The sequence below is a fragment of the Camelina sativa genome, chromosome 14 (genome assembly GCF_030686135.1).
Source record: "Camelina sativa cultivar CO46 ecotype springtype chromosome 14, ASM3068613v1".
NCBI lineage: Eukaryota > Viridiplantae > Streptophyta > Magnoliopsida > Brassicales > Brassicaceae > Camelina > Camelina sativa.
The window spans coordinates 28,278,130-28,292,228 of NC_141893.1; the positions used below are offsets into that span (position 1 = coordinate 28,278,130).

At 34.7% G+C, this 14,099-nt stretch overlaps 2 pseudogenes; one reads left to right on the top strand and one right to left on the bottom strand.

Annotated features, from left to right (window-relative positions):
- Positions 1-9,050: 9,050 nt before the first annotated feature.
- On the bottom strand, positions 9,051-10,335 carry LOC104743967 (putative F-box protein At3g20030 pseudogene; annotated as a pseudogene).
- Positions 10,336-12,641: 2,306 nt separating this feature from the next.
- LOC147928732 (uncharacterized) lies at positions 12,642-13,726 on the top strand (annotated as a pseudogene).
- Positions 13,727-14,099: the final 373 nt, after the last annotated feature.

A 14,099-nucleotide genomic window follows, 5' to 3' on the forward strand; every position in this document is an offset into this window, starting at 1 on the left:
ATTATCCAAAATTTATGTCTCATATTTTATGAAAAATAGTTCGCAACTGGACATATATATGCAGGGTAATGTTTATATATATATATTTATATAGTTTGGATTCATACCACTTAGGTACTTGATTTGGTTTCAACTCGGTGTAGACGTAATTATTTGTTATGATAACATTTCTAGTTTTAATAAATATATATAATACAAGACATGTTTATTCAAACTTACGTTCCGAAAGAGAAATTAAGATCATCGTTATTGCCAAGTTTTAATCTAGGAAGAAATCTGGCTACACACTGTTTAACAATGCACCAAAAAACAAATATGAAATTTATAGTTTTTTAAAGATAAAGATATTTTCAATACACTAAAAATTCTTTTAAGAAAAAAAAAAGGGTTAAATTAAAACAAATCTTAAGTTAAATTTAAAACTTACAAATTCAAGAATCACTGTGATGAAACTGATAATGGTACTGTGACACCCCGGTTTCAAAGACTTGCGCAGAGGTTTAAAAGAATAGATTTGGCCACCTATATTACCAAAGTGCACTTATCTTTTCGGTCAAGAGTCTTGAGAGTATTCCAGAGTTAAGCATGCTTGAGCTGGAGTAGTTTTAGGATGGGTGACATTCCGGGAAGTGACTGTCGGAATTGTGCGAGTGAGGACAAAACACATGAAAAGATCATGTGGTGATTTGTAGGAACATTAACAAATCTTTAAAACCTTTTGGACGTAGCAAACCGACCGTCGGATATTGATGGTCTCACGGGCCTAGTGAGAGGACATGAGGCCCATTAAGGAAGGTGGGCCCATGGAATGGGATTGGACATGAGGCCCACTAAAAAATGGCGGTCGGGGAGTTACAAGTGGTATCAGTGCCAAACCCAGACGAGTGTGTTGTCGAGTGGGCTGATACCGTCGGGGGTGACGGTCTCGGTGTGCAAAGAGGACGTTGCGATCTGTTAGTGGGAGTGAATTGTGACACCCCGGTTTCAGAGACTTGCGGAGAGGTTTAAAAGAATTGATTTGACCATCTATATTACCAAAGTGCACTTATCTTTTCGGTCAAGGGTCTTGAGAGAACTCCAGAGTTAAGCGTGCTTGAGCTAGAGTAGTCTTAGGATGGGTGACCTTCTAGGAAGTGACTGTTTCAACTGTGGGAGTGAGGACAAAACACAGGGAAAGATCATGTGGAGATTTGTAGGGACGATAACGAGTCTTTAAAGCTTCCCGGATGTAGCAAACCGACCGTCGGATATTGATGGTCTCACGGGCCTAGTGAGAGGACCTAGGGCTCACTAAGAGGTGGCAGTCGGGGCGTTACAATAAATTTGAAACTTCATAAACATTTAAATACTATTAATATTTTTAACATTTTATAAAGTTTAACTTTCTAAAAAATATAAATATTTATAATAGTTTAATTTTTATAAAATATAAATATTTATAATATTTAACTTTTTAAAAATATTTAAAATAAAGTACCGGAATAAACCAAATAAGAGTTCTTTAAGTTTGAATGCCTGATAAAATCAGGCTTTCTGTATGAATCATTTTGCTCTCTTTTATAGTATGACTCTGAACCTTTGCCCAACTTTTTTAGGCGATGTGGAATATTATACCCGTAAATTGAGTAATATATCTCCGTTTTTAAAAATTTGTATTACATCATCTGGAGGAAAAATCACAATTTTTATTAACTAAATGTATTATAGAATAATTCAAGATAATTTAAATATAAATTCAAATAAAAATGAAAATGAATCATATATTTATGTTTGAATGAGATAGAAAGATTTCCTTATTTTTAAAAACTTTCCATAATTGATTTTTGAGCAAAAAGTGCTACAAAAATACTAGTATGAATTATAATTTAATTATAATTTTTCTGGCAAAAAAGATATATATATATATATATATATATATCAAATTTTTATATGTTTTTATTTTATTTTATCGAGAATTTCAAAATTTAATTATATTTTTTTATAACAATACTTTTAATATTCCACCATTTATAAAAAAATCTTAACATGCCGAGTAACCGAAAAGATTTTAACTAGGCCTGGGCATAAAAACCGTACCCAAATACCCAACCCAGAACCCGACCCGAAAAACTGGGTTCGGGTTGGGTACGGGTTTGCCTATAAAACTCCTTAGAGTTTTTTTACAATAGCTTGTGAAATTAATGCGTACAATGGTTTAAAAAAATTTGAATTTGTATAAAATACAATCTCAATTTATAAGTAAAACATAAGCAACATATTAGAAAGAAAAAAATAATGAGATATTTGATTAGAACTAGTTGTTTAAAATCTTATCTGTGGATAGATAAGTTTGAATAAACTTAAAATTGAATATTTTACAAATTTATTGAGACTAATCTAAGTTGTTATTCCTTATCTCCAAACACAAATTTATATTATTTTTTTCTTTCGATTTATTACAATTTTTATTCTATAGATTTTGCAACTCCAATGAATTGGAAGATAGATCTCAAAAACCCACCTACCTATAGCTCACATCAATCCTCATATTTGCTATGTATCCACCAAGACACAATGTCGGTTATTGGGGTGCGTTTGGTGTGCAAAAGCACTGCCTCTTCTTTATTTATCTATTATTTAATACACAAAAATCTAAAAATTATTATTTATTTATTTTCATGCGTACAATGGTTTAAAAAAATTGAGTTTGTATAATTTATTCATTCATAAATTTTCTTTTTAGAATCCAAAATTTTAATGTTCAATATTTAGGCTGTAATCTTTTAAAAAAAATAAACATAACACATGCATGGCTCAATAGTTTTGTGTAATACGTAGAAATAAAATTATTTTCTCATAATGGTACATTGTTTTACCATGGAATTTGTTTCTTATTTTTTAATTAATTCAGTTACTCTTTTTTAACATAGTTACTTTACACTTAAATATATAAAAAGGTTTCCAAAATTTTTAGTGATTAAACTCATTGAATATATGAATGTAAAACCTGAAACATAGAAAACTATCAATCTACATTTTTTTTTAATTTAAAACTCTTGAAGGTTATACTAATATCAATAATAATAATAATTAAGTTTTATTATTATAACTAGGTAATGAGCCCCCACGATGTCGCGGGAGAACTCATTTTAATAAAATATTTATAACCAAACTTTTTTAATATATATATTTATGAAGTTATCTAATATTAAATTTTAAAAATACAATTTTTAAAATATTTTTTATATATTAATTGAGAAATATTCTTAAAAATAACTTTATTTTTAAATATGATTAACAGAAAATTCATGTTGACGTGTCATTTTCAGTAAACTTTTAAACCCATTTAATTAGTGGATTACCCTTTGACTAAAATATTTACAGATTTTGCCATTAGTGTAATCTACACATCTCTCACTCAATTATTTTAAGAAAATTACAATTAAAATATGCAAATGAGGGATACAAATCTTTAGGATTAAATAAATAATGATTAATGCTATAAACATATCATAGGTGGTTGCATTTTTTAAATAATATTTAATATACTTAAATCCAAATATTTTATTTGGTTCTGTTTTTTATTTCAATAATATATATATATATGATTATTAGTAGCCTACAATTATACATTTGAACATATGTATATCTTTATGTTTATTCTCACATAATTCTATAGTTAACATGTTTATATCTGTAAATTTTAATATGTTGGTATAAGATATCTCCATATAAAGTGTTAGTTTGAAAGAAATGTAGAATTATTTATTTTCTAAATTTCATATGAAAGACCCGCCCGTGATTCAACATCAGGTCTAGTATTTCATGACGAATCACCAGTCAAATATAAGAACTCAATAATCTCTTCCCATTTTGGATTTGCGGTCATTGTAATATACAAATCTCGGTTTCTACAACACCGACAAAAATCATAGATGTAAGATCGGAAAATGAATTTATCTTTTCGGAGTGTTTTTCTAACGGAGGAGCTCACCACTGTACTAGTTCCGAACTGGTTAAACAATTGTCTTTGTTGCAAAGTGAAAGTTGTATTTTTTACTGCTTATAAAAAGTATTCGACCCATACAATATTTTGTTCTTCCCTTATTTATACATCGGGTCTAATTAATGCGAAATCAATTTACTAATTATACACGCTCTCTAATTATGGTTGACAATACAATGGAATCTTTGACCATATCCCCGGGCTGCGGAACCACTTTTCTAGCTTGACGTAACTCCAGCTCGTTTCCCTAATGTGGGCCTCTTCGGTCCGATGGGCCGGGCTGTTTTTCTGTTCCGAGTCCAACTGATTTACTCTTGACGTACCCTTCGAAGCGAGGTGATTAACCGTGGTACGAACAATAACATTTTGATATTTTCAGCCATATATTTTGGACTACCTGCATGAGAAGATGGCAATACTATACGCTTGCCAATACGTCGTCGATCATTGTCACCTCTAATTACAACATCTCTAACATTATCATATACATCAGCTCTTATTGTTTTTTGATTTAATCTTATCCACTGTTAACTGTATGATTCTATTGTTGTATAAGCATCTATTATAAATTGATGAAACAATCTCCCACTTCCATGTATGGTCGAATATACACGCGAACATGAATGTATAAGGTACATGTAATATTCTCTCACTGATATAAATTCTCTTTGTCCTTTTCAATTAAAGTACATTTTTATCGCATGCCTGAAAAAAATCCAATTTCACCATATAGAAATAATAATGGATATTGAAAAGTCATATCAAGTGGATATGTACTCCAAATTCGTTGTAAACTTCCAGATTTCAGTTGTAAAAATTATGTCTCTCTCTTTCATTGTGGAATGGAACTAAAGCAGTTATTTCACTCGTTGAAGGCAACTCATATTGTCTTTTATTTTTATCATATCCAATTAGATGAATTTGAAAATCTTCTTCATCACTACTCTCATACCTATCTCTTGCTTTTCTAAATACTTTTGCTTGAACAATAAATTCATCAACCATCTGAATTAGCAATAATACTGTTTGTTCATCAAGCTCATCATTTCCATCTTGATTCATGACTACAAGTCGATTTTTTAACTCAATTGTTGTATCAAATATATATATTTCAGAGAATTTAGGCTCCTCCCCTTCACATGGCAATAAGGATCCTATTCTATGATAATTTTCTCCATGTATCTTAAAACAATACAATCCATATGTATTTTGCAACGAATAATCAATTTTTGCATTCATAGAAGTGAAAGCAAGAATAGGGTTATAAGCTCGTATATTTCTAAGAAGTTTCTTTAATACGGATGGAGGCTCAAGGGCCATTGTAGTGATACAAAACCTTTTCTGCAACAAATTGAAAATAATGGACGTTTAGTAACTGGATCTTGTTCTGAACTTTCGTATAATCAAACCCAAGCATTACTGTCTCCACATTGTATTAAAATTTCTTGTAGATGGTCGACCTTTTTTCCTAATAAAAAAATATAAACTAATTATTTATTATATGTGGGACTCAATAGTATAGCGATAAATAATATTTATATTCTTACATACGTTTTTTACTTGTTGGAATGATTACATTTGATATTGTATGAACATGGCAATCTGAAAATTATTAAAAGTAATTAATTTTGTTACATAATTTAAAAAAAAAGTAGTATATGAAAAACAATAACTACTAACGAATAACAAAAAAGACAATCGTTCCTATAACCTTCTCTCTCTTCTCTCTCTAAAAGTTTTTTCTCAGATCTAGGTTTCTTTCTTCTTTTTCGTTCTTTTTTGGCCCAGATCTTCATAGATTGGTCTGGATTTCAAACCGCTACAGGAGTGAGGTAAGCTCTCTTCTCTGATATCGGAGCGGTATGGTTTTTCGGCAAGTGTTGCGGTTGTGGCCCCTTCCCGGCGGACGAAAGGCGTCGATCTGGTTCCTCCTGGTTTGAAGACGCCTCTGGAGATGCAGAGCAGTCTTTCACGGCTTATCCGCATGGTTGGAGGCTGAGATGGCGGCTGAAGACGCTTGTGGATTGGTGGGTTTTTCTGATGGTTGTTTAGTGGTTAACGGCGGATCCTTTCAGGATCTTAGAAGGCTAACACGGATTTCTGGCGATTGAGAGGTTGTCTAGCCTCCTCCTCTCTCTAGCCACCGTGTCTTTGTTTCCACCAAACCAGATCTGAAGTTTGCTTTACCTCCGGAAATCTTTTCGGTTCACGGCTTCGGAGAGCAAAGGCTTGGGTCTCAGTATGTCGTTTTGCTAGGTAGGGGATTCGACATTCATTGGGTGGCGGAGTGTCGAAGAGTTGTTCTACTCCGAAAGGCTCGTGGCAGGTCAGGCTTGTCGTTGGTGATGGTTCGGAGACCGGATCCGAATACTCCGGTCAAAGAATCTATCTGGCGACGTAGTCGCAAAGTTGTGGGCCTTGTATTCGCTGGAACTAGTAGATCTGACTCTCTGCCTCCGCTTAACCGCCCGACTTCAACCTTGTAATCTGTTTCTGTTCACCGGAATTTGTTTTTCCGTTTTGTAACTATAGTGGTTTGGTTTGCAGGTCTTAAGCCCGTTAAGGGATGAGGCCCATAAAAAAATGTTTAAAAAAAAAAAAACAATTACTACTAACCAATGATCGCTGATATTTTAGAACTACTTCCCACTTCCATCTTATAATTAATTTATATTAATTATTTATTTTTATTTTATCTGTTACAAACAAATAATTTATCATGTTGACATTCGAAAGCTTATCAAAGAAAATAACAATAACACATTGTAAAAAATAAGTTCTTGCTAATGTAATGACTGAAATATAACAAGTTTCGATCGACCGACTAAATATGTAAATGTCTTGCACAACTAAATTAATGATTACAAATTTAAGTATACCCAGGATAATTAATTGTTAATCAATTCCCTTGAGTTACTTAAAAAGTACTTAAAAGTAATTTTAAAAAATAGTATTAATGCAAAAGTAATTTTAGTTAAATTTACCTTTTTGATTACAAACTATTGATTCCAAAGGCTCGATGCTATTAACAGCTAATGTTAAATCATTTGAAATTTTGTTGGAAGATTCTCTCTAATTGAAACGACCTGACCCAACCCATTTTTACTTATATTTGTTTATTAATAGTGCTTATATATTAGATTACTTACACAATGATTATCAAACTTTGAAGGGTGACACAATTGAGGTGGCCTTTGTGCCAACTACACTTAAAAAGCTCCGGAAGTATATTTATGAGGTTGAATGGTATGATATTAGGACTTTCAAAGTCATCAATCCAACTCTCAGGGAGAGGAATACTCATCATCCTTTCCAGATCAAGTTTACGGATGATTCAACCATGACTCTGCTCGAATCAATAAATTCGAAAAATTACTTCCGATTCGAAAATTTGGATGATATTTATCGTTCAAGAATCCTTCATCCCATCTCTTTCGTTACGTTTTTTTAAAATAGTTTTAAATAATTTTAGTTAAACCCTGTGAATATATATAATTGCTATCTTTGTGTTGATAAATTTTCAGACTTTTTAGGAATTTTGGAACTTTGTGTATTGGTCCCTCCCATAGAAAAGTATAAAAGAACTTTTTACCAAAATAGTTATATGTAGATGATATATTTGGAAATATTCATTCATCTCATTGGAAAAAATGACTTTTTGCCACAATAGATGTTTGCGGATGTGTAGTAGTTGTGAAGGACAACAAAGATCATTATAATGAAATTGTTTTCACGCTATTAAATGGCAGGTAAAATACATTTATTCCACCTATCATGTTACTAAGATTTATAAGTTTGACTCTTTCATAAAATGTTTCGACTATCTACATATGTAAGAATGAAACTATAAAGTGTCGTGCAGTAAACAACTATGCTACCCGTTTAATGTCTTCATAGGAGTCATCTGGGTGCCATCTCACATATCAAACTGAACCGGTGTTTTGTGTACTGCGTTTCTGGAGGGTTGGAGAGTATGAAGGTATGTACTATTAATAACACTTGCTTGATTGAACAAATGCTAAACACTATGTGGTATACTCATTTACCAAACTCTTATAACACTTTAAACATCCTTAGGTAAACCGTGTATTGTAAACACACTGGCCTCCTCCAAGATCTTTATAAAACCGGAGTTTGAAGGACTTGAGCATCACAAGGCTATGTAAGTTTTGGATGTTCATTAATATCAAGTAGTGTATCATGCTAGGGTTTAACTTATGGATGTGTTTTCTATATCTTCAGCTCGGAATTTGCTGAACTTTATTACATAAATCATGTAATGGAGCATGAAGGAGAAACTACACGGACGTAAACTGAAGGCACATTAGCTTTAAAACTTTTTGTATAGGCAAACTTTATAATATTTTGAATGTTTGTATGACCAAGTACTAGAAACCCTTATATGGGTTGCTTTTCTATATTATCTCAATGGTCTAAACGAAGAAAGTCAGTTAGAACATTAGTTCATATATTTATAGACCAAAGAATTAACCAAATATCATTAGTTTATATATTTATAGACCAAAGAATAGACCAAAGAACATTAGTTCATGGATTCCAGAGATCAGAGTGATCTCCTTTTCTATATTATTATAATTAAAATTAAGCATAACAAATGTATTGGGTTCATTAAATACTTGAAAATTTGAAAATGGGCTTTAAAATCTTAATAAAGATATTACATATGTAGAATACTATAGTAAACATCATATTGAGTACTCTTATTCGTTTTCCAGTTTTTAAAAAATGGAACTGAAAAAATTTTAACATTGTTTTTTAAAAAAATAACAAAATTCTGATTTAGTAATTTAGGAAATAAAATTAAATTTATTTTCTATTAAAAAAATTAAAATGCAGAATGCAGTAACCAAGTACAGTACACCTGAGAGAGATAAATGACTACAAATGAGTGGGGGAATATAGGGGAGTCAGAACAAGAACATCTGTATAATGTCTGATCCGCTAAAACTGTAACAGAAACAAGAAAAAGGGTCATTGTGTCCAGAGGACAATGCAAAACAAAAACGAATGAAAAGAGATGCAAAAGAAAAAGAAGAAAAAGCTATTAATTAATAGTGAGTCTTCTTGTTAGCGAGTGCTTGTTGGTTCGCCTCCTCTTCTTCTCTTTCCTTTTGAATCCTGCAAGTTGGTTGAGATGTGCTAAACTTGGAACAAAAGAGCCACAACACACAAGTGGGCAAGAAGCCGCATATTCGCTGAAGTTGAGAGATGCTCCTTGATTCACAGCTTCGCCAAGACACACTTTTTTAACGTACCCATCATCTCCAATGATGTAAGCTGCATCCTCATAGCTTTCGGATTCCTCAAAGTGAAAAACCACGGCGACTTTCTTCTCCTCGTCTATGAAGAAACTGCCACCGTCATAGTGAAACTGAAAACCAGAACCATAGTGTTTGTTCATATCAACTTTTAAGAAAGGGTTCCACGACAGAGCATTGGGCTCAATCATAGTTGTAACCCAAATCTCCACCTCTGATCTATCCACGCTCTGATATAATGCAGCGAGTTTCTCGTCTCTAAGAGAAGATAGAGCTCCAGCATCGAAACGAAAATGCTGAAACGGGAGAGGAAGAGACTGTCCGAAGCTCTCCGTTGTAAAATCAAAACAGAGTATATAGTCTGCCGGCTCTGGTATCTCTCCATCCTCTTCAAATATTATTTTGTCCTTAGCAATAAAGTATGTGTTTCCCTTCAAAGACGCACCGTGTTGATAAGAATCTATATCCCAGTGGGGAGCGATATCAAGAACCCTCCATGAATTAGAGCTAAACTCATAGACTTCGTACCCAAAAACGTGTTTCCTGTATATTTCATGGTCATCCATGTCGATTTCATGATCATCCATGTCGATGTCATGATCATCCAAAAACCTCAAGATTTTGTGTTGACGGTTATTGTCGTATCCGATAGCATACCTGTCCAGTGTGTGGTAACTGTTTCTGGGTTGGATCCACCTGGTTTGACCCAAATAAGGGTTCCATACCACGAGCCTGGTGTTGTCCTCTTTGGTCACGCATAACAACAAGCCATCGCATTGAAAGACATTAGATATCTCCACTTGATTAAGAAAATTACCCAACTCCTTTATAGATGGATCCACCTCCTTCTTCTTTTTCGTTGAGATCGAACCTCATTGAACAAAGCTTATACTTCTTCATCATGAACCCTAGAAACTGATGCCTTGCTTCTGCTTTGCACAACATCTTAACTTTGGATAAACTGTTCCATCGTTTGCAAGTCGATCTCACCGCTCCCAAACAACTTTTCGGAACCCTCGAGAGTATCTTCTCTACCAAATTTTGCGAAAGATCAGAGATCGTCGTCGTCATTGTTCCGAAGACAAAAGCTGTAATCAGGATTTTCTAACTTGCCCCCTTCTTTTATATACTTAGTTATCTTATGTCATTTTTTTCCCCGAAAAGAAATTAAATAAAAATAATAAACTATTTCCTTTTCCATTCACTAAAAAAAAAAAACAATGCTTTTAACGTCAGCATGAAGCGATAATATATCTAAAAAACAAACCTTATATTAAAAGCATGGGTGTATGTATAACAAAGAAGCATAAGTCAAATCCTGAATGGAGATCATACCGATACTCGCTTGTTCGTCTGCTGTGTACTCAGCTTTGAGCAAGGACTCCACTTGGGTATGAGCTCCCACTATATTTGACCTGAATACAAACATATGCAACACAGATTATGCATTTTTCGTATTCAAACTAGCAAGAGATTTGGATTCAGCTACGAAGGGATTAGGAACGTAACACAGATATGTAAACCAGCCCAAGATATAGTTTATATGGTTGATAAAATTCCGAGAAATGGACTTACTTGATTGGCTTGAAAAGAATGGTCCTTGTTGATGGGTTTTGCAAATAGAGTTTCATTTTTGCTAAAATCGGAAGCAACTCTTGCTGTATTGCAGCATATACCTGGTTAAAGGCACATATGAGAGATTTGCTTTTGCATTATGAGTTATAAAGGTAATAAAACCTTTGCGGGTTGGTTATATATTACCTACGCTGATTCTCTATTTTCATATCGGTTCACACAATAAGAAAATTACCTAAGGAACCACAACGTGTTCAAGGTATCATACTATCATTTGCATCTATATTCGTTGGTACTTAAGAGGCTTACATTGCCTATGAACAGAGTTTTCAGTATCATGGCTTAGAAACGGAAGGTGCATCCTTCAGAGCTTATTAAAAGGGAACAATAAATGAGTGCCATCTCTAGACTATCTCATACCTTTTGAAAAAGTTCAGCCACCTTATCCGGTGTAGCGAAAGCTTGTTCCATCAGCGGCTTAGCCATGACAGAATCAACTTTTTGATTCTGAGTTCCAGTGGAAAGAGCAAATTTTATGGCTGTGACCTGCATATACAATTATACAATGTATAAACAAAACAAAACTATTATGCTAGTCCATTAGGAGAGGAAACTCTTTAGACAAACAAATCATCTTCTTATTATCGGTGCATTCTATTTAATAACAAACAGTGCTAAGGGTACTGAGTTAAACCTTTTCGAGGACACATCTAGAGTCTTAAGAAAACTTTGTATTCCCAGAGGAAGAAGGAGGGAGATTAAGACCTTGCTGAGGTACTTCCTCTTCAATCTACAGCCAGGATTCAGTAACAAACATAAAAAATGAACTGAAGTACCCCAGGTAAGCCAAAACTAAAATACATAATGATAATGACTAATGAGCAAGACAAGAAGACGACCTCCATCAACTACACACTGATACATTGACATGTGGCAAAAAAATATGTTGGTAGGCCAGAATTTTAATCTTACATTCTCCAATTCATCAAAATAGTTGAGCTTACTCCTTAGAGCTTCTGAAAATTCCATCAATTTCTGTTTCTCCATTAACTAGAAAAGGTGAAAGAAAGTGAAAATTAGCTCAGGCAAGCAAACTACAACAATCAAGAGGTAATCATCTGACTGCATAAAAAGACAGAGAAAACAATACCAGCCGGTCACATGCATCATGAAGAGTCTTAGTCTTCGTTGTTACTCCTTGATGTTGAAGCTGCAGCTCATTAAATAGGTCAAGTGTCTCATCAACCTGCACAGGAGAAATCATAAGGTCAATAATGAAGGAGATGTCTTATAATTTACTGGCAAAGCAAGACCAAAGGAATGTGAAAAAATTGATGGAAACCTGCGTGGTGAAGTATATCATCACACGTCTGGATGCGCTCAGTTAAAGTATTGACATAGTGCCGATACTTTTCCTCTGTCTATGTCAGAACAAATCATTCAAACACATTTCCAAGTAATGTTTCCCAACCTTGAACCTAGGAACAAGACAAATATCACTAACCTCAGACTTCATCGCTGATTCAAGATCAGTAAACCATTTGTAGTGAAGAATAAAACGGGTTTAAGCTTAGTTTGAATGTTTCTAGATAGAATAAGTCGTTGTCCTGGTTTGTAGGACACGAGCTCTAGAGTCTGTTTCGTTTGCGTTTGTTTCGGAGTTGTTGTGTAGAGTCTATAAAAACTCGTTTCTTTCATTCTAATGAAATAGAGAGAGTTCTTGCTCTGTTCCACAAAGTTATCCGATCTGTTTTTAACAAGTGGTATCAGAGCCTTTCTTAATCAAAACAAACACAGAGAGAATGAGTGAGAAGGACACATTGATCGTGCCTAAGTTCGATGGGGACTATGAACACTGGGCGATGCTCATGGAGAATCTGCTCAAATCAAAGGAGTGGTGGGATCTCATTGAGACTGGGATTCCACGGCAAGAGAGGAATGTGATCCTTACCGAACCACAGAGAACGGAGATGGCGGAGATGGCGGAGATGGCGGAGAAGACAGTCACAGATCACAAGGTAAAGAACTACCTGTTTGCGTCCATCGACAAGACCATCTTAAAAACAATCACAAAGAAGGAGACTTCCAAGGATTTGTGGGAGTCAATGAAGCGGAAATTTCAAGGCAATGACAGGGTTCAAAGCGCACAATTGTAGAGGCTGCGCAGAGAGTTTGAGATCCTTGAGATGAAGAATGGTGAGACCATTGACGGGTATTTCTCAAGAGTGATGGAGGTTGCCAACAACATGAGAAATTTGGGAGAAGACATGCCAGATTCAAAGGTGGTGGAGAAAATCCTACGAACTCTGGTGGAAAAGTTCACATACGTAGTATGTGCCATCGAAGAATCAAATGACATCAAGTTGATGTCAGTGGATGGACTGCAAAGCTCGTTGATGGTGCACAGCAGAATCTAAGAAAACACAGAGGAGAGGAGCATGCCCTGAAGGTGGAGAGTCAATGGAGACCAACCTATGGCAGAGGCAGAGGAGGTTCTCCAAACCGAGGATGAGATCGAGGTGGTTATCAAGGAAAGGGGCGTGGAAGCACTTCAAAGGAGATGGTGGAGTGTTACAAATGCCACAAAATGGGACATTACAAGTCCGAGTGTCCAGAATGGGATAAGGAAGCTAATTATGCTGAGATGGAAGAAGAAATGGTGTTGATGTCGTCTACTGACATTGAAAAGGGAGAAGAGGAGCATGAGCATGTCTGGTTCTTAGATTCAGGATGTAGCAACCACATGTGTGGCACAAAGGAGTGGTTCGTTGAGCTTGATGACACTTTTCGACAAAATGTCAGACTTGGTGATGATAGAAGAATGATGGTAGAGGGAAAGGGAAGCTTGCGTCTGGAAATCAATGGCACCATCAGAGTGATCACATAAGTTTACTTTGTGCCTGGCCTATAAAATAACCTGCTCAGTTTGGGTCAGTTGCAACAAAAGGGGCTGCGAGTGGTCATAGAAGATGACGTGTGTGAAGTCTTGCACAAGGAGCTTAATGCGATGGTAATGTTTTCAAACATGACCAAAAATCGAATGTTTGTGATCTATGCTAGAAGAAAGCAAGTGCCTGCAGGTGATCGGAAAAGCAGAACAGTTGTGGCACAAGAGATTTGGTCATCTCAACTACAGAGGATTGAAGACTCTAGTTGAAAAGAAGATGGTAAACGGATTACCAGTTGCAAGTCTAGAGGAAGCAGATGTTACTTGCAATGTTTGTCTGAAGGGGAAGCAGAACCGTGATAGCATTCCAAAG